Source organism: Mastigoproctus giganteus, chromosome 3 (genome assembly GCF_048544385.1).
Source record: "Mastigoproctus giganteus isolate SK-2022 chromosome 3, ASM4854438v1, whole genome shotgun sequence".
NCBI lineage: Eukaryota > Metazoa > Arthropoda > Arachnida > Uropygi > Thelyphonidae > Mastigoproctus > Mastigoproctus giganteus.
This window is the reverse complement of record NC_143577.1, coordinates 56096649-56118088: the sequence shown is the minus strand read 5'-3', so window position 1 is coordinate 56118088 and position 21440 is coordinate 56096649. Positions and strand designations below refer to the sequence as shown.

The 21440-nt window shown below is 38.9% G+C and overlaps 1 non-coding gene across 1 annotated transcript; it reads right to left on the bottom strand.

The window, feature by feature from the left end:
- Positions 1-14490: 14490 nt before the first annotated feature.
- TRNAC-GCA (transfer RNA cysteine (anticodon GCA)) lies at positions 14491-14562 on the bottom strand. The gene has a single exon. It is a non-coding gene; the product is annotated as a tRNA-Cys (tRNA).
- Positions 14563-21440: the final 6878 nt, after the last annotated feature.

The window sequence follows — 21440 nt, the reverse complement described above, 5'->3', positions numbered from 1 at the left end:
AGGTTGTCGTCACTGTCCATTGGCCTCAATGATTCGGTCCATACACCTCTTCCATACACCTGTTGGCCTTAAAGGCCTTAATTATCACCTGGGCAAGTGGCTGGATAAGGGAGGTAGTGTTGGGGGGGGGGGGTAGAAAGACCACCTCTAAATCTTCATTTGCATAGTCTTGTGCATCACTTGGGTGTCATGGGGCATTGTCCAGCACATGAGAAGGAATTTAAGTGGAAGCTCCTTTTCCTACAGGTATTCCTTGACTTTGAGGATGAAGCAATAGTGGAACCAATTCAGGAAGAGGTTCTTTGTCATCCAGGCTTTTGCATTCCACATCCAGTACGCAGGCAGTATATTCTTGTTATATCCTCTAAGAGCTCTTGGGTTCTGCACGCAGAAAATTAGGCCAGACTTTGTCATATGGCCTGCTGCAAACTAGCTTCGTAACCCGATCTCATGCCACCTTGAATCCTGGGCCCTTCTTCTCTTCCACGGCTATATAGGTGCACTGAGGCATCTTCTTCCAGAATAATGCCATCTTGTCGGCATAACCTTAAATAAATTCAAGGCATAACTAGACAAACTTTTGTAGTAAATGGTTGGGTGAAATAGGATGTTTTTTTTTTTTTTCCTTTGGTCATAGAATATAAGCTTGCTTTCTTGCATCATATGCCTTTACTCCTAATTCTAACGATATTTTATAGGCATATAATGATTATGCATGAGTTTTAATATTTTTGTGTTTCTTATTATGAGAATTTTAGATGTAAAATTAGATTGAGAACTGGCATATTATAAAGCTGCTAGGTAGGGTGTGTGTGTGTGACTCAAATAAATGTTTTGCAGATCACTACTCTAAACCTTTTCCAGAGTACATATGAATATATACGTTTTTTTGCGTGTCGACCATGATGCATGTATTAGTTTAAGATTTAGTATCAGTAATGCAAATTATGCAAAAAGGCACTTATACAGCAGTAGCCAAAAAAACACGCAACACACTTCTCACATCACCTGACTGAACATCCTTAATAGTTTGTCTGGGTTCTCCTTAAATCCACTCAAAGTACCCACTTCCACAGCCACCATGTGGGAGTTTTTTCCAACAATTAACTGTCTTCTGGCTGAAAGTAAATTTCCACACATCTGTCCTGCAGCCATTGAATTTATACCCCCTTGTTTGTAGTGTGAGCAAAAGGAAAAAAGCTCTCAACGTTTAGCTTACTCCATTCAGATCCTTAGATCTGTCTGCAGATGCCTAGTTTCCACATATTGCATAATTGAAGCCTTTCTTCATAAGAGTACCCACATGTGTGAATAATTCTTTTTTTTGCTCTTCTCAATATTCATTCCCGCAGATCAACATCCTTCCTAAAATGAGGCTTCCACACCTATATGCAGTACTCAAGAGGTGACCTAACCCTTGCCTTATACAATGAGACAATCACCTTATCCCAGCTTTCAAAATTCCTATGTAATTTTGACAAAATTGCATGAGCTGTCCTATCTGCATCGCTCAGAAACTTCATGTCTGACTGCACAGTTATGTATCCACTCCCCCCCAGATCATTTTTGTTCTCCACTAGTTTCAGTATTGTACCACACAGTTGGTATGTTATTCTGGGATTATTACTACCTATATGCAGTACCTTACATTTTTCAATATTAAACTTCAATTCACTTCTCAACCCATCCACCTAATTTTTCCAGATCTTGTTGCGGTAGCATATCCTGCCAATCTTTGTATCATCTGCAAACTTAGATATTAAACTTGGTGGTGTGCCTTCATCATTATTATTAGTAGTAAATATTGAAAACAACAATGGATCCAGCAGTGAACTGTGGGAAATGCCACAAAAAACAGTAGACCAAGAATAAGTGCCTACTCTGTCTTCTCCCACTCAACCATCTCTTATGTCCATTACAGTAATTTGCCCCTATTTGCCATTCCACTCCAGTTTATACTGCAGTCTTTTAAGCATAATATCAAAAGCTTTTCTGAAATCTAAGTAAATGATGTCAAAATTATTTTTTTGCATCCAGTTCCTTTGTTATCATAGTATCCAATTGAAGGAGAGGGTGGATGCCCTCGAAGGATCTAAATTGAGGGGACCATCAAGCTCTCAGCAGCCCACATCAATGCCAGAGCTTGGCACTTGGTCATTATGCAACACAGCGGCAACCCCCAAGGCACAATGTGCTGGTCCCACAGGAACTAGTAGTTGTTGGTGACTCTATTGTCAGGGAAACGGGCAACATGCTTTGTAAAAAAGGATAGGTGGAACAGGACCAGGGTATGTCTACCAGGGGCAAAGGTTGATGACATTGTTGAGCGGATATCATCTTTTAAGGGCACAAAAGGTGATATAGTTGTACACGTTGGCACTAATGATATTAAGAGTAGGAGACCGGCAGAATTACTTAACAAGTACAGGTCACTGTTGGAAAAAAGCCGTGAATTAGGGTTGAATTTGAAAGTGTCTGCAATTCTGCCCAGACACGATAGGAGGGAGTATATGATGAGAGCCTTGTCGATCAATTCGGCCCTGGAAAGACTGTGCAAGGCTCCAGGGGTAGAATTTTTTTTCAGCCTGGTCTGTACTTGTTAACAGGAGAGACTGCTTCTACAGGGAATAGAAAGGGGTGCAAGGATATTTGCTGATGCTATCGAGGCAGTGTTAGGTGGGTCGGAAAACTGCTAGCTTGGGGGGATACAAGGACTAATAGATTAACAGTAGCCACTGGCAGAGGTGAAAGTGATTCTTGCACTGCTTCTATTGGAATGAGCAGAAGCCTGGAAAACAAGATGCAGGATATTTCAGAGACTGCTGGGAGTCATTGCGGTACAAGTAAATACATGGGTTGTGTTAGGGTAGCTAAGAATAGGAACAGGTGCATGTATACGTGCATGTACACCAATGTTAGGAGTTTGGTAAATAAATTTGTGAATTTGAGGTATTGCTCAGAACATCAAAGGCGGATATTGTTGGGATATCAGAGACGTGGTGTCACACAGATATAAGGAATGCAGAACTGGAATTTGGGGAGTACGTCTATAGGAAGGGAGGAGGGGTTATGCTATTAGTTAAGAAACACATAAAATCCAAGGAAGTGAAGCCAGTCAAAATTGCTGGACAGTGCAGTGTTGAGTCAGTTTGGTGTGACATAAGCATTGGGAGATCAAAATTGAGAGTAGGAGTGTGCTATAGGCCTAATGACTCTGATGAGTATAATAAAAAACTGTATAGGGAAATAGAGTGGGCCAGTAAATCAGAGAGTCTTATAATGGGGAATTTTAATTTCCAAGATACTGACTGGAATTTGTGGGTTGGTCACTCACACACTAGCAAGGCTTTTGTGGATTTATTGGATGATTGTTTTCTAAATCAGCATGTTTGAGAGGCAACTTGAGGGAATAATACTCTTGATTTGATTATCATTAGTGATTCTTCATGCATTAAGAATCTGCAGATAAAGGAACTACTAGATGGCAGTGATCACAGTGTGCTGAAGTGAGATTTACTCAAAGAGGTAACTACCATCGGGTAAAGGTGACTACGATGGTCTGAGAGAGTATTTAAATTCTATACAGTGGGACCAACTGATGATGTTACCAACAGCAAATTCAAAATAGGAAGCATTCAAAGAACTTATCTTGGAAGCTACTAGGCTTTACATACCAACTAAGAAATATTGTTCAAGGTTTAGGCCTAAATGGATGTCAGATGAACTAATGAGACATATGGCAGACAAGAAAAATGCATGGGATACATATAAATTAACACGTGACACAGAAGACTATGATAGATATAAGTTGATCTGTAACCAAATTACAAAGAAGGTTAGACAGGCGAAGGCAGATTACAAGACATCTTTGGCAAGCGATGCAAAGAAAAACAGCAAAGAGTTCTTTACTTATGTAGACTCGAGAAGGAAGAGGATGAATCAGATTGGCCCACTTGATATCGATGGTTCAACTGTTGATGATCCTGCTCATGTAGCTAACAAACTAAATGAATATTTTGCATTGAAATTCACACATGAGGAGTTATTCAGTGAGGGGAATGCCAGAGGTGTATTCAACTCTGGCAGTAAGCTAGATAATCTTGTAATAACTGAGAGTAAAGTGAAGGAGAAATTGTTGAAGATAAACACAAGAAAGGCACCTAGGGTGGATGGGATCTATCCAGTTATATTAAAGGAGGCAGCAAAGGAAGTAAGCAAATCCTTAGCCATAATTATGAGAGCTTCCTTGGACTCATACACTGGAGATGTGCAAATGTGACCCCAATACACAAAGGAGGATCAAAGACTGACACAATTAATTATAGACCTGTGAGTTTAACTTCTGTTCCAGGAAAATTAATGGAGGCACTGGTTAAAAGAGCACTGCAGGATCATCTAGACAAGACTTCAATTATAGCTCAGGCACAGCATGATTTTGTTAAGGGAAAGTCTTGCCTGACCAATTTGATTGGATACTATGATGCAGTCACAAAAGAACTGGATGCAGGGAATAACTTTGATATTATATACTTGGATCTTAGAAAGGCTTTTGATACTGCACATGGAAGACTGCTGAACAAATTGGAGCAGTGTGGCATTGGAGGCAAATTGCTGCTATTGATAAAGGGGTGGTTGAGGAGGAGAAGACAGAGTGGTATGAGAGAGAGAGAGAGAGAGAATGGACACTGCTCATCGTGGACTAATGTTATTAGTGGAGTCCCTCAGGGTTCAGTGTTGGATCCATTATTGTTTTCTGTATTTATAAATAATATTGATGATGGCATATCAAGCTTAATGTCCAAGTTTGCAGACGATACAAAGGTTGGCAGCGTTGTTAAGGGCACTACTGACACTATGCTGCTGCAACAGGATCTGGAAAGGTTGAACAGATGGGCTGAGAGGTGGCAAATGAAGTTTAACATTGACAAATGTAAAGTACATATGGGAAACAACAACCCCAGAGCAACGTATCAACTCTGTGGTACTACACTGACAGTGGTAGAGAATGAAAGGGACTTGGGGGTGGTTGTGCAGGCAGATATGAAGTTCTCCGAGCAGTGCAGATGGGCTGCAAGAGTAGCTCATGGTGTCTTGTCAATGATATACAGGAATTTTTCTAGCAGGGATAAGGAGGTGATTATTCCCTTGTATAAGGCAATGATCAGACCACACCTAGACTACTGTACACAGGTCTGGAGGCCTCATTTCAAGAAGGATGTAGAGCTGCTAGAACGAGTACAAAGAAGGGCAACAAGATTAGTGAATGGAACAAAGGGTTGCTCTTACGAAGAAAGGCTTAAATTTTGCAAATTACAGTGTCTGGAGACTAGGCACGGGTGAGGTGATCTGATAGAGGTGTATAAAGCCTTGAATGGTTTGAGCATGCTCAATGCTGATGGGATTCTTCCTCTTGCTCAGAATAATCACCTGAGAGGGCATAAATTCAAATTGAGGAAAGACAGATGTAGGATAGATGTGTGGAAATTTGCCTTTAGCCAGCGCGCAGTTGGTTGGTGGAACAGATTTCCATCCCTTGTTGTGGAAGTTGATAGCCTAAATAAATTTAAAGCTCAGCTGGACAGGTATTTCAAACAAATGGAGGGGTGAAGTGGAAGTTTTTTTTTTTTTTTTTGCTGATGCTGCATAAGCTTGCTTTCTTGCATCAAATGCCTCTACTAATGCTAATTGGAGTGGTCAGACAAGATCACCCCTTAACAAATCCATGTGTGTGTGTATATATATATATATATATATTAGTATTCAAGGTTATTTCAGGTACACTTTAAATAATGTTGTTTTGTCTTGAAAGCTTCGAGTAAGTTGTATCATTTCTTATGTATGTGTGCAAGTAATTGTACACTCAATTTAAAATAGATGGCAGCATGAAAATAACTTTCAATATTGATGGAGGAGACTGCACCTATCAGCCCAATTTGGGCTTACAAAACTCTGAAATTCAGATTCAGATGTTGATTAAAGTGATGCACAAAGAGATGTAGAGGATATTATTTCATCAAAAAAAGTAATTTTTTTTAATTTGATTTTTGACAATAATTTTACACTAATTTTGAGCAACCAAGTCAAAATAAGAAAAGAGGGGATTAATATTTAAAATTAATCATGTATAAAGTTTCCATTTTAAAAATTTGAAATCTTCATGAAGAAAATCACAGCCCAGGACTCACATTTTTGTATTAATCCAGAAAGGGTTATACCAGGTATGGGCACACCAGAAATAAACTATATTAACTTAAGCTATAACTGCATCTTGGCAGTCTAGTCAGTAGGGTTTGCTGGGAGGAAGTTATTCTTGCTTGGCTTTGTACACTGTAGATAGTCATCCTGTGTAGATACTATGGCACCTTTTTCACAATTCAGCCCATTTTACCTAAATATGAATATTTCATAAATCAGTGCCTCTGTACTCATTCAGATTTTATCCAATGACAATTTGGGAGATACATTCAAGTTTTTACAGCTTGTTAACTTCATTTAATCTTTTAGTGAGTGCAGATGTAGAAGTGTTTAAATGTATGAGGTGTGATACTTGTTGGCTGATATTAGGGAAATGATAAAGCTTAAAGGCTATTCAGATTTGAAGTACAATATATACTTGGCACAATATAACCTGATTTGAATGATTCTGCAGCTTCTGTAAGCATTACTCATAGGCTTCTTTTGGAATTGCTAATAGTTCCTGAACCTTTATCCATGTTCATTCTTTCTGTCACCAGTAGCTGTAGAAGTGCTCCTTCTCTCTCTCTCTCTCAACTCTGCATTATTCTGATAAATATTGTAGTAGCCTACATGTCCCATATCCTTTGATGGACATCACACAGGAAATCAGCAACTGGCTTCTCAACAATCTTCAGCCATCCAAGTCGTATGTGGAGATTTCAACCTGCCACTAAGCCTAGCCTTGCTGTAGATTAGATTCCCAGTCCTCCCATCAGAACATTAAACTTGAAACAGAAATCCTGAACTAACCAGAGGCCTCAACTTGTTTGACCTGGCTTTCACCAGTGTGTCCCACCAGATGGAAATGACCCATGACCCTGTCTGTCAGACCATCTACCCATCATCATGTGAATCACATTACCTTTCTAAGAAGCCCTAAAAAAATGTCAGAAATGTAAGAAAAATTACCACTACAAAATATCTTCAACCCTACAAATATATCTCTGCTGCTTCTGCCACCCACTGGCATTCTCTCTGGGACTGTACCATCTGGCAACTTTTCCAGTCCTGGAAAAGTTGCCAGATGGCATGGGTGAGAGCTGTGTTCAAGTAGTGAAAAGTAGCTGTCATTAAGAATCATCCAACCTCTGCATTAAGAATTGGAAAGCCCGTATATAACAAAGGCTCCCATTAAATGCCATACTCTGGATCTGGAGAAATGGCTAACCCACATTTCTCACTTTGAAAACCAGCATGCTTCTCAAAATTCCCCACAGTTCCCAAGGATTTCTCATCCTAGCCTTAGCAACTCTAACCAGCCGATCTTAACGTTATAATAAAGGTTCTTAGTAGGACCACTTCTTTCCTCCACAGTAGAACAAATACAAGATTTGACAGTTCCCAAAAACCCATTTTTCCACCAGCATTAATCAGTTTAGACCTATTGTCTCATCAAATGCATTTTACTGCATCAGGGAAATCAGCCATTGCTAGTCTCATCTCTGCATCAATCATCAGCACCATGGAAGGTAGGGAGGAGCTTCTTATGATCTATCTATATATATTCAATCAGCCTTCAATGCAATATTGGCCCGTTCCCTTCTCCAGCATCAATCATTACATTTGTGGGAATGTGTTGTAGTTTATTACTGTCCTTCTGTCCAAGCATACCTTGACCCTCATGGATGATAACCACTCTAACGCGTGATACGAGTGTATCCCTGGGAGAGAATTTCCTCCTCCCAGCCATTCAAACCACCAGTATCCCAGCAATGCTCACAATTCCACATCTGAAACTCTTCATTCAGGACAAGCATTTTTCCTTTGCGCTGCAGATAGTGACAGGAAGGATCTCAGATTCCTCCACCAAGCCTGTGCTCATGCCCTCTTCTCCATACAACAGACAACTGTCTAGCTTTGGGAGGTAGATTCCTACATAGGGAGATGCTGATGCCCATTGTAAACACAGTGGATGATGACACTCTCAGCCTAATCAAGGACATTGTCAACTGTTGAATTTGCTGTCTGCCTGATCTCAGTGGTACACCTAGTTTTTTTTGTATTTATAATTATATTATTCTGATATTACCTTCACTGTGTGGTGGTAATATTGTGTATATTTATATATTATTGCACATATCTATTGTAGGATGATGAAGATGATAAAAATTGAGACTGGGTGCAGTTAAACAGGTGATTTATATATACAGGTGATTTATGTATTACTATGTCTCTAGATGAGTTGTCATCAAACAGGTTGCAACCAGCTAAGATTCTGCAATTTCAAAATGGCAAAGCAGTCTGAACTTTTCATCACAACTCATATGTGGGTGTATATATATACACACAAACTTTCCTATGTGCATACTGAAAAGTGTGGCACACTATAGCCATAGTTTCCGATGCGTCTAATAAATCCTGAAACAAACAATCCTATGTGCATACTGAAAAGTAAGTTTTTGTATATACAGTCGATTCTGGTTATTTTGGACACATTGGGACTAGTGCATTTTGGCCCGATTAAGCGGCTGCCCCAATTATCCGAGGTTTCATGTAAATAGTTAAAAATACAATGCCCCCTTCCTTTACAATTGTTTCACTGTACAATCAAATCACGTTACAATGGAGTCACCATTGTAAAGTACCGTTCACTATATGGTGTGTAATAAGCACCGGCCATTGTGATCACATTTGTGAATTGAATTTTAATTCAATTAAACAGCGATTCTAATTGGTGAAAATAGAAGGAATATTATCCACAGGCTATAAAAGTAAAGATATATTAAGTACACATTTACCCTTTATTACCTTACCAATTAAAAAATTAAATGATACGTGAAATTCGCAAGAATTAATACGTACTGTAATATCTACATACTAACTAAACTAGTTGACATTTCTGTTCACTGTCATTTGTGGGTGGGGGTTAAAATTTAAAACAGTAAAAAGATAAGCTATCAATAACAAAGAACACGGCACACACAAATTGCAAGTAACACAATATGTGCAAGTGGGAACAGAGTAACAAATTACGAAGCTTTAAAAATAGGAATGAAGAGAGAGTATTCTGAAAATTATTTTTTTTATGATTGAAGATTCCATAGAAGTGTAAACACATTTTACCATAATAACCCACAGAATTCCAGCTGTCAGTATTATCACAAATTCAATAAGATCGAGTTTACTATCAGTTTATGATAGATTTCACTAACACAAAAGCCCAATAAACAGGTGACTGCTAATTGTTTTTATTGTTTTATGGTTGTGACCTCCAGAAATCTGACCGAACTATGCGGTACGGTCGGAGACAATTGTAGGGTAATCTTGAGTGCTGCGGTCTCCTGCCCCGATTAAACGGCATTTTGTCCCAATTAAGCGAAGTAAACCCTGGCTATTTTCTCTATTGGGTTCTGTTTTTTAAGATTTGCCCGAAATAAATAGCTGCCCCAAATAACTGGAATCCACTGTATATGTGTTTGTGTGTGTGTGTTTTAGTATTGGTATTAATAGTGATAAATGATGCAAAAAAGCTAGCTTATACAGCATCCACACATCTATTCTGCACCATCGTTCCTCAATTTGAATTTTTGTCCCCCTCATGCACAGTTTGAGCAAGAGGAAGAATTCCCTCAGCATTGGGTTTGCTCAAGCCATTCATGCATTAAACACCTCAATCAGATCACCTCACTGGTGTCATCTCCAGACACTGCAGTTTGCAGAACTGAAGCCTTTCTTGGTAGGAGCATCCTTTTGTTCCCCCTTACCATCGTCACTGCCCTTCTCTGTACCCATTGCAGTAGCTCTACATCCTTCCTAAATGCATTACTTGTCTGCAGTACTCAAGATGTGGCCTGACCACTGCATTATACAATGGAATAAACACCTCCATATCCCTTCTAGCAAAATTGCTGTATATCATTGACAAAACCTCATGAGCTGTCTTGGCAGCCTGTCTGCACTGACCAAACTTCACATCTGACTGCACAATTATCTCCAGGTCCTTTTCATTTTCCACTAACCTGAGTGTAGTAAGAACAGAGTTGGTACATTAATCTGGGATTACAGCTACAAGATAATGCTATATGCAGTAGCTTGCATTTGTCAATGTTAAACTTCAGTTGCTATTTCTTACCCCATGCACCTAATTTTTTCTAGATCTTATTGTAGCAGCATACCTTCCTTAATACAGAAAACAATTGGCGTAGCACCAAACCCTGAAGAATCCTGTGGGATTCCCAACCCTTTTTTTCTGTGTGAATGTAGATGCAAAATGCCTCTACTAATAACATTAGTCCACGAAGAGCAATGTCCATTGATAACCACTGTCTTCTCCCATTGAGCCATCCCTTTCTACATAGCAGTAATTTCCTTAATACCACACTGCTCCAATTTGTACAGCAGTCTTTTATGTGCAACAGTGTGTGTCGAAAGCGATCCTGAAGTCTATATCAAAATTGTTTTTTGCATCCATTTCCTTTGTCAATCTGCATCATAGTATCCAATAAAATTGGTCAGACAAGATCCCATGGTGTGACTGAAGTATAACTGCACTCCTGTCTAGATGGTCCTCCATCACTTCTTTTAAGTAGTGACTCCATTATTTTCCCTGTAATAACAGTTAAGCTAACAGGTCTGTAATTACTCATGTCACCCTTTGATCCCCCTTTATGAATTTGGAATACATCCGCACATCTCCACTCCACAAGGACCTCTCTTGAATTCAAAGATGTTGTCATAATTATGGCTAATTGTTTACTTCCTTTGCTGCCTCCTTTAATATAATTGGATAGATCCCATCCACCCCAGGTGCCTGTTTATGTTTAACTTCAACCATTTCTCTTCCACTCTCAGTTATCAAAAAATCATTTAGCTCCTTGTTAGACTTGATGAATTTCTGGAATTCTCCTTCCCAAAGAACTCCTCCTGTGTGAATGTAAATGCAAAATACTTATTGTTTGTCAGCAACGTGCAGTATTATCAACAGTAAAACCAGTGACATCAAGTTTACCAATGTGATTCAACCCCTTCCTTCTGTTAATATACTATATAATATCGGTGTAAAAAACACCATAGACAACTCCTAAAGGAAAAACTATGATAGTAGTGTAAAGGGTATCATTTCAACTGTATCTCATATTGTGCTCATCCTTCACGAGTTACCATGTAATGCACTACCTCAAAAGTAATGCTTCATTAATAGAGAAGACTATTGTTACTTATTCTATGTGGGCACCTAGACGGCACCATTTCAAGGCCTGTTGGCCTTTCATCAGTGGGTGGGCAGGCACTCTGGTATTGCAAACACGACAATCCAGTTGTGAATATAATCCCACAATATGAGAGATGCCAAAAGGTGTACCATGATAATGTTTTAAGTAAGACTAAATGTAACTGGGCATAATATTTTTAAGAGTTATAATTATCTATATAATATCAGTATAAAAACACCATAGACAACTCCTAAAGGAAAAACTACAATAGTAGTGTAAAGGGAATCATTTCAACGGTATCTCATATTGTGCTCATCCTGATATTATATAGATAATTATAACTCTTAAAAATATTATGCCCAGTTGCATTTAGTCTTACTTAAACTGTTAATATATGTAAAGAAGTCTTTATCACTTTTCTTGGAATTCTTTACAAAAGACTCCTTGTAATCTGCCTTGGCCTGCCCAACCTCCTTTGTGACTTGATTGCAGACTAGTTTATATCTGCCATAGGCTTCTGTATCACCTGATAATTTGTGTCCCATGCATTTGTTGTCTCTGCAGAAAGTCTCATTAGTTCATCTGACATCCAATTATGTCTAAGCCAAGAGAGAGTGTTACTCTCTCTCTTGCTGCCACTCTAACATGCTGTTGTAGAAAACTGTCATCCAATAAATCCACAAAAGTCTTGCTAGTGTGTGAGTGACCAACTCATAAGTATCAGTCAATATCTAGAAAGTTAAAATTTCCCATTATAAGACATTTTGATTTACAGGCCCACTCTATTTCTCTTTATAGTTGTTTGGTATACCAATTATAATCATTAGGCATATAGTGCACTCTTACTCTCATTCTTGTTTTCCAGTGCTTATGTTCCACCAAACTGATTCACCATTGCATTTCCTATTCTGACAGCCAGTCTGCAGTCACAGTGAACTTTACATTCTTGTTGAGAATTGTAAGGAAGGAATTGTAAGAAAAAAGAAAAAAAATATATATATATATTCTTTTCAGGGAATCAGTATGCTGCTGTAAATTGCAAGAAAAAATAAAGTTTATTGAGTGGCTTTTAGGCCATTTTTGAAGCATTTACTAAAATGATATCCACTTTAATATTAGGCAGAAGTAAAAAAGCTTGCCATGACTCCTGTTATGCAGGTTGGTATGCAATGTGACAAAACTTTGCCAAGAATCATTTTTTGCTCTTAAAATTTAATATCAAACAAAAATAACAATGAAATAAAAAGGTTCAGGATCCTGAGATTATTGAAGGATCTGGCTCCTGACACATTTTACACGCTGCTTTTTGATTGCTCTAGTAATGTTGCTGTCACGTTGCCCATTTCCCCCTTACAATTCATGAATAGAGTATCATATTCTTTTTGATTTATAAATGCTACTTATTCCCCCTCTTCTTCCTTGCAATTCTTTGCAGTAGTAGTTCGCATTATGACCATGGATCCGCAACTAAAATGGAAGATGCCCAACTATCAATTATGATTAGTGAAAGCCAACAAGAGATATCAGCTTATGTCACATCATAAACATAAAATTTATGGCAATTTTCTTATTAGGTTAGGAAAATGGGGATAAGTCAGCATTTTTATTTCTAATTTGCAGTTAAAAGAAGACACTATACTCGCTCTGCAGCATAACGTTTTGCGAAACAATGCAGTCCTCAAAAAATCTCTGTATAATAATTATATTTTTATTTACACAAAATTTAATTATAAAGTATTAAAGCTAAGCTTCAGTTAAAAAAAAAAAGAAAAAAGAAAAAGTACCCTGTATGCACAAAACATGTTTTATGTGAAAACGTCTTTGACGAAAATCAGAACCATTTTAAAATCGGACTGAAGTTATGAACGCTGTAAAGTTTTATGCTCATACCCACTACTTAATCAACATTTGTGACTGCATTAGCGTCATTTAGGAAGTGATGTAATTTGTATTGTTTCCATTTGACATTTTTGCGACTATATTAGCATCATTTCCAAGTCACATTTTTGTGACAAACTGGATTTACTTCAGCCTGAAGTTTTCACATCAAAAAGTAGCATGCAATGTTTTTTTTTCACTAAAGTGTTTTTTTTTTTTTTTTTTTTTTTTAAGAATTTCAATAATCTTATAAATAATAGCTGGATGTTTGCACATTAAATTGTAAAATTAGTGTTCAAAATTGATGTGATTTGGTAGCTGTCATCTTTTTATAGGCTGTGCTGATCTTCAATGCAACATAGATCACTTTAATTAACTGTTCAGAATTTGCACAATAACGTTATGAAAACTAATATTTTCATCCGATTTGTTATTAAAATTCTGATAAAAAGTGTTTTACTTTTGTACATGTGTATATCGAAAATATATATGAATTATGGTATTAACCTATTCTATTTGTTATGTATGTTATTGATATTTGGCCATTAAACTAAAATGACTGCCCTATTTGAAACATAGACAAATTAAGATATGCACAGTTATCCATTTCTGCATGAAGGGGCTAAGCCCCTTCATGCAGAAATGGATGAAGGGGCTAAGAAATTTGTCAGCAAATAATGAAAATAATCTAAGATAAACAAATGTTCTTGAATTCTGGAGGAGTAGATGCGTACCCATGAGCTCTTAAGTTGAAATGAAATTAGGTGATTATTCTCCAAGTGCACTTGCACCTGTGCGGGTAAGTCTTTCGTGATAAATTTTAATTTGTATGCAATTCTGTATTATAAATTGAATAGATGTATGGAAATTTGCTTTTAGCCAGTGGGTAGTTGATTGGTGGAACAGACTTCCATCTTTTGTTGTGGAAGTTGACAGCCTAAATAAATTTAAGGCTGAGCTGGACAGGCATTTGGAATGAATGGAGGGGTAAGATGGGAGGTTTCTTTTTTTTTTTTTTTTTTTTTATGAAAACCCCAAACACGAAAGGTATCAAAACCTATAGTACTTAGTACCATGCATGGGTTGAAGGAGAAATATGGGGGGAGGGGGATGCCGGAAACTTTGCTCTAGAAACTAAACATGGGTTTCACCACTTCAAGCCTCCAATAAGCAAAGTGGTGGTATTTCACCAGTTGATGAAAGTCATCTACCACCTCCAAAAATCAGGGAGTACCCGGGATTGAACCGGGGACCTCTCGATCTGCAGTCGAATGCTCTACCACTGAGCTATACTCCCTTATTGCTGGTTGAGAAGAGGCAATTAAAGTTTAACATTGATAAATACAAGGTACTGCATATGGGTAGCAGTAATCCCAGAATACCAATAGCAGCTAGGTAGTACCAAACTCAAGGTAGTGAAATATGAAAGAGATCGATGGGTAATTGTATAGTCTGACATGAAATTCTCTGAGCACTGCAAATAGTCTGCTAAAGTGGCCCATGAGGTTCTGTCACTAACATCTTTGCTGGCAGGGATAGAGATGATTATCCCATTTGTAAGGGAATGGCATACTGCATCTGGTTTGGAAACCTCATTTTAAAAAGTATGTACATAGATCTGTCGCAAATGAAAATAATGTAAAGAACAGAAACAAGATGGTTTTTTTATTTTTATTTCTTTATGAAAACCCCAAACGTGAGAGATATTAGAACCTGTCCTACTTAGTACCATGCTTGTGTTCGAGATTGAGAAGATGAAAGAAGATATTTGTTGACATTAGACTTGAACTTCCGTAGACTGTAATTTTCAGGAAATACGTACAAAGGAAGGTTGTTCCAGAAAACAGCAGTTGAATGAATAAACGAGGAAAATGAAAAGTTGGTTCTGTGAGTTTGAAGTGGGACAGTAAATGGATGTTGGCTGGTGGCAGCACATGTTCGGACTGTTTTGAAAGAGAGAGCGGGAATTATAGAACCCAATTCGGAAGAACAGTGCCCATGGAAGTATCTGTAGAAAAGGCATGCAGAAGAAACAGTACGTCTATGAGACAGTGAGTGGAGAGAGACTGTTAGAGAGGAGTCATTAATTAACCTAACTGCCCTCTTCTGAATGGAATCTAAAAGCCTGAGAGAGGTTTTGGGAGCACCGCCCCAGAGGTGAGAACAATATTGCATGGTAGGGCAGATTTACGATTTGCACAGAGTGAACAGCTGTTTATAATGTGCTTGAGCCAAGAGAGATTAGAAGTCAGGGTGATCTCCAAAAGAGATATATCATTTTGCTTAGAAATTGGAGTATCACCAAAGATAAGCATAGGAACAAAAGAATCCTTTTCGCGAGATATAAGACAAGACTGAGTTTTAGAAGGATTGAAATCAACTAAGTTGTCTTTGTCCTTGAGGTTGTCACAGACATTCTCTCAGATATGCCAGACAAGCTGTACTTGCTACCTGGGAGTCTAAAACGCTGATGGAACTGATATTCGGGTGACACTCAAGTCAAGTGGACCCAATTTCGGCGAAGTCCGGATGGTCTGTGACAGCCAAATCCTCTGCTTGCACCTTCACAATGTTGGGACTGTTAGTAATCCTGGATATAACCTCCATGCACGAGTACATGGTGGATGACCACCCAGGTGTGAACCAACACGTAAGCAGGGGTGGAGGTGTGGCGTCCGCACCACATGGAGGAACGCCGCCCATCTATATTACCAGGCAGTACTAGGTGGTAGACGACTCTCATCAACCGGTGAAATACCACTACTTTGCTTATTGGAGGCTTGAAGTGGTGGAACCCATGTTTAGTCTCTAGAGCTAAGTTCCGGTCAACCCTTCCCTATCTCTTCCATCTTGCAGTATGATTGATGAACGTCGTGGCGAGATCCAATATTCCTTACATTTTGAGGATACAGCTCTAAAACGGTGTTTGCAGGCCGGCCGCTAGTAAGTATACCGGACCGAACCTATTAGTAACTCTCCAGGAGGCCTCCGGATCAGCTAGTGTATAATCTTTCTACCTCTACTCTGCCAGATAGTGACTGGAGGGAGTCCAAGTAGTGTGTATGCGGGGAGCATTGTCAAGGCCACGGGTATATTCTTTCCACATGTACGCCATATCCAAAAATTTCATTACTTCATACAGCATGTCCCACCCACTTTTTCTTACTATTGAATACATCATGAATTGTCAAACTAATAGAGCAAGCTTATCTGCGAAAAGATCTAAACCTCCCAAGCACTTCCTAATTCATTTCACAATTCCTAATTCATTTCACAAATATACGTGGTCTCAATTCTAATCTCAACGATGTCCATTTCCACTTACAGTCTGCCAAACCCCATGTACTTTTTCTGACAGAATCTCAATTATCGGTTGATTCAACTACTACTCATCTCAGATGCCCAAATTATTCGCTGTATGATTCCTTTCGCCTCAAAGGTGGTACTTGTGCATATGTCCGTTCTGATATTCCCTATCAGAGACTTGGTAATCTGAAATCTCCTCTCTTAAAATCTCTCTACCTCATTGTGTCAAATTCATCTGTTGTCTATACCATTCTCCCAACTCCACTAATCACATGGAGCTCTTTGCAACTTGACTTTCTCCAGTCCAACTTTCCTAACAGTGAGGTAATTTTCCTTGGTGATTTTAATGTTCACAACTTCAGCTGGCTTCGGTTTTTCTAGTCACACCGACCCAGCAGGTCGAGATGTTGAGGCTTTTGAAATTACTAATGACCTAGCACAGATTGTTCATTTACCTACAAGAATACCGGACAATCCTAATCATACAGACAAATACGCTTGATCTTTTTCTCACAAACAACCCTTCTAAGTACACGGTTGAAGTGAGAGGTCCTTTAGGCACTTCAGATCACAACTTGGTGATTGTCTCTTCTCCAATGGAACCTTTATCTCATGGCTATTCCCAAACTCGTGTTGTTTGGCATTACAAGAATGCAAAATGAGATGGCCTGCGAGACTTCTTTTCCTTGGTCGGATTACTGTTTCAAAACTTATGATGTCAACGTTTGCTCAGATCATGTCAGTGAAATTATTCTTGCAGGAATGGAATCCTTTATCCCACACTCCACTTTAAAATCTCATCCTTTATCTAAACCTTGGTTTTCCAATAAATGTGCTAAGGCCGTTCAAGAGAAGAATGTTGCATATCGTAATTGGCTTGTTTCTAATTCTTCAGTTTTATTTTCTGCTTACACCAAAGCTTGCAACAATTGTAAAGCAGTTATTAATCAGTCCAAACTAGAGTTCGAACAGGCTAAAAGTAGAAAACTTGCTTCTTGTCCTAATGGTACCCGAGCATTCTGGTCTCTTGCCAAAGCTATTGGCTGAAACTTTTGCCCATCTCTGCTCCCACCTCTGTCCAAACCAGATGGTTCTGTTATCACTTCAGCCAAGGATAAAGCTCACCTGCTAGCATCCCATTTTTCTTCCAGCTCATGTATTAATGATCTTGGTAAAACACCTCCCACCATTCCTAACATGCTCCATTCAATGCCTCCTGTGGTCTTCCGTCAAAAGGATATCAGAAGGATTTTGATGAATCGTGATGCTAAGAAAGCTCCAGGTCCTGATGGTATTTCTCCACTTGTTGTCAAAACCTGTGCTCGTGAACTTAACCCTAGTCTTTGCTGCCCTTTTTCACTTTCTTATTGCAAAGGTGTTTCTCCTTCTGCTTGGAAATTTGCTCATATCCAGCCAGTTCCTAAAAAAGGTGACAAATCCCTCCCATCCAATTATCGTCCCATTGCAATTACTTCTACTCTTTCTAAAGTAATGGAGAAATCAATTAACTGCCAACTCTTAAACTACCTAGAAACCTTCCGTCTGATCTGATCAGCGATCACCAGTATGGATTCCATCAGTGTCAATCCACTGGTGATATTCTGGCTTATGTTACCCATTTATGGACTAATTCAATGGAAAGGTTCGGTGAAACACAACTAGTTGCTCTTGACATCTCAAAGGTTTCTGATCGTGTTTGGCATAAAGGTCTTCTAAACCAGCTTCCATCTTACGGTTTGCCAACTGTTTTTAGTAATTAGTTATCCAGTTTTCTCTCTGATCGCTCACTGAAGGTGATGGTAGATGGCTCTCTGTCTTCTAACTTCTCCACTAATGCCAGTGTCCTCCAAGGTTCAGTTCTTTCCCCCACTCTTTTCTTCTTGTATATTAATGACCTCTTCCATTGAGAGGAAATCTTATCCATAGTTTTGCCGATGATAGCACATTGCATTCTACTTTCCATTTTGAGAAACCTTGCCCTGCTCAATCAGCTTCAACTTCTCGAATATCCGCTACTAATTCCTTAAATGCCGATCTTCAGGTAATTCAGGTAATCAGACAGAAGGTTTCTAGGTAGTTGAAGAGTTGGCGGTTGATTGATTTCTCCATTACTTTAGAAAGAGTAGAAGTAGTTGCAACGGGACGATAATTGGATGGGAGGGAGGGACTTGTCACCCTTTTTAGGAACTGGCTGGATATGAGCAAATTTCCAAGCAGAAGGAAAAAACCTTTGGAATAAGAAAGTGAAAAATGGCGGCAAAGAACAGGAGTAAGTTCAGGAGCACAGGTTTTGAGAACAAGTGGAGAAATACCATCAGGACCTTGGAGCTTTCTTAGCATTAAGATTCCTCAAAATCCTTCTGACATCCTTTTGATGGAAGACCACAGGAGGCTTGTTTGTTATTTGGTTTTTAGGAGCGTTAGCAACTAAGGCCATATTGCTCCGAGATATGTGGTGGTCATTCTCTGACCTTTCTGCATCCTGCATATTTGGTGGTGATGGGCTCAAACCCCGGTCTAATCAAGAAGCGTGTGCTATGCACTGCTGCTCCTTCCCACCTGGCTACGGAGGCGCCTCCACAGGCATTGAATGGAGCGTGTTGGAAATGGTGGGAGGTGTTTTACCAAGATCATTGATACAGGAGTCGGAAATGGGATGCTATCATGTCAGATTTATTCTTGGCTGAAGTGACATAGTGTGCATAGTGTTAGGGTCGGGCACCACCTGTGGTTTCCCACATCTGTGCCATATGTACACTGTGAAGAAATACAGAACACTGTAAATGCCAGAAAAAGTGTAGTTCTGTGTTGGGTTCTGTTGTGTGTCTTGCCATTTGGCCGCAGGGCCCCTGGTGGAACCCCACGTTGCCCGCACACACCACTAGGAGGTAGCCAGGCTGCCCATTATTCTCTGGCAAGTTTCCGTCAGGGTCGCCTGAGCTTCCTGAACGGAGACCAATAAAAAATAATAATAATAAAAAATAAAATATATATAAAAAATAAATAAATAAAATATATATATATATATAAAAATAAAATTAAAAAAATAATAATAAAAAATAAAAAAATAAATAAAAAAATATATATATAAAAAATAAATAATAAAAATAATAATAAAAAATAAATAAATAAAATTTAAAAAAATAATAATCATAAAAAAACCCGATAATAATAATAAAGGCTGAAGTGACAACAGAACCATCTGGTTTTGATAGCTTTGGCAAGAGACCAGAATGCTCGGCTACTATTAGGGCAAGAAGCACTCTTAGCCTGTTCAAAATCTAGTTTGGAATGATTAATAACTGCTTTACAATTGTTGCGAGCTTTGGTGTAGGCAGAAAATGAATCTGAAGATTTGGAAACAAGCCAATTACGATATGCAGCGTTCAACTTGAACAGCCTTAGCACATTTATTGTGGAAAGCCAAGATTTAGATAAAGGACGAGATTTTAAAGTGGAGTGTGGAATAAAGAATACCATTCCTACAAGAATAATTTCACTGACACGATCTGAGCTGAGCAAACGTTGACATCAGAAGTTTTGAAACAGTAATCCGACCAAGGAAAAGAAGAATAGAAATCTCTCAGGTCATCCCATTTTGCATTCTTGTAATGCCAAACAATACATGGTTGGGAATAGCCATGAGATAAAGGCTCAATTGGAGAAGAGACAATCACCAAGTTGTGATCTGAGGTACCTAAAGGACCACTCACTTCGACCGTGTACTTAGAAGGGCTGTTTGTGAGAAAAAGATCAAGCGTGTTGGCTGCACTGTTAGGATTGTCCGGTATTCTTGTAGGTAAATGTACAATCTGTGCAACGTCATTAGTAATTGCAAAAGCCTAAGCATCTCGGCCAGCTGGGTCGAGATGCTGAGCTGAAGCCACCTGGAGTTGTGAACATTAAAATCACCAAGGGAAATTACCTCACTGTTAGGAAAGTTGGACTGGAGAAAGTCAAGTTGCAAAGAGAGGAAGTCAAAGAGCTCCAAGTGATTAGTGGAATTGGGAGAACAGTAGAGACAACAGATGAATTTGACACAATGAGGTAAAGAGATTTTAAGCCAGAGGAGATTCCAAATTACCAAGTCTCTTATCAGAATGGACATATGCACATGTACCATCTTTGAGGCAAAAGGAATCATACAGGAAATAGTTTGGGCAACTGACATGAGCAGTAGTTGAATCAACTGAGATTCTGTAAGAAAAAGTACAGGGTTTGGCAGACTGCAAGTGGAAATGGACATAGTTGAGATTAGAATTGATACTATATATATTTGTGAAATGAACTAGGAAGTGTGTTTGGAAGGTTTAGATCTTTTCGCAGATAAGCTTACTCTATTAGTTTGACAATTCATGGTGTATTCGATAGTAAGAAAAAGTGAAGGGGGGGGGGACATGCTGAATGAAGTAATGAAATTTTTGGATATGGCATACACATGGTAAGAATATACCCAGATCCTTGACATAACGTGGCCTCGACAATGGCCCCGCATACACGCTACTCGGACTCCCTCCTGTCACTATCTGGCAGAGTAGAGGTAGCAAGATTATACACTAGCTGATCTGGAAGCCTCCTAAATAGTTACCAATAGGTTCGGTCCGGTGTACTAACAAGCAGCCGGCCTGTGAACACCGTATTAGTGCTGTACCATCGAAATGTAAGGAAGATTGGATCTCGCCCTGATCATAACCTCAAAAGTCATCAGGCATACTGTATGATGGAAGAGATGGGGAAGGGTTGACTGGAATTTAGCTCTGGAGACTAAACATGTGTTCCACCACTTCAAGCCTCCAATAAGCAAAGTGGTGGTATTTCACCAGTTGATGAGAGTCATGTATCACCTAGTATTACCTGGTAACACAGAGG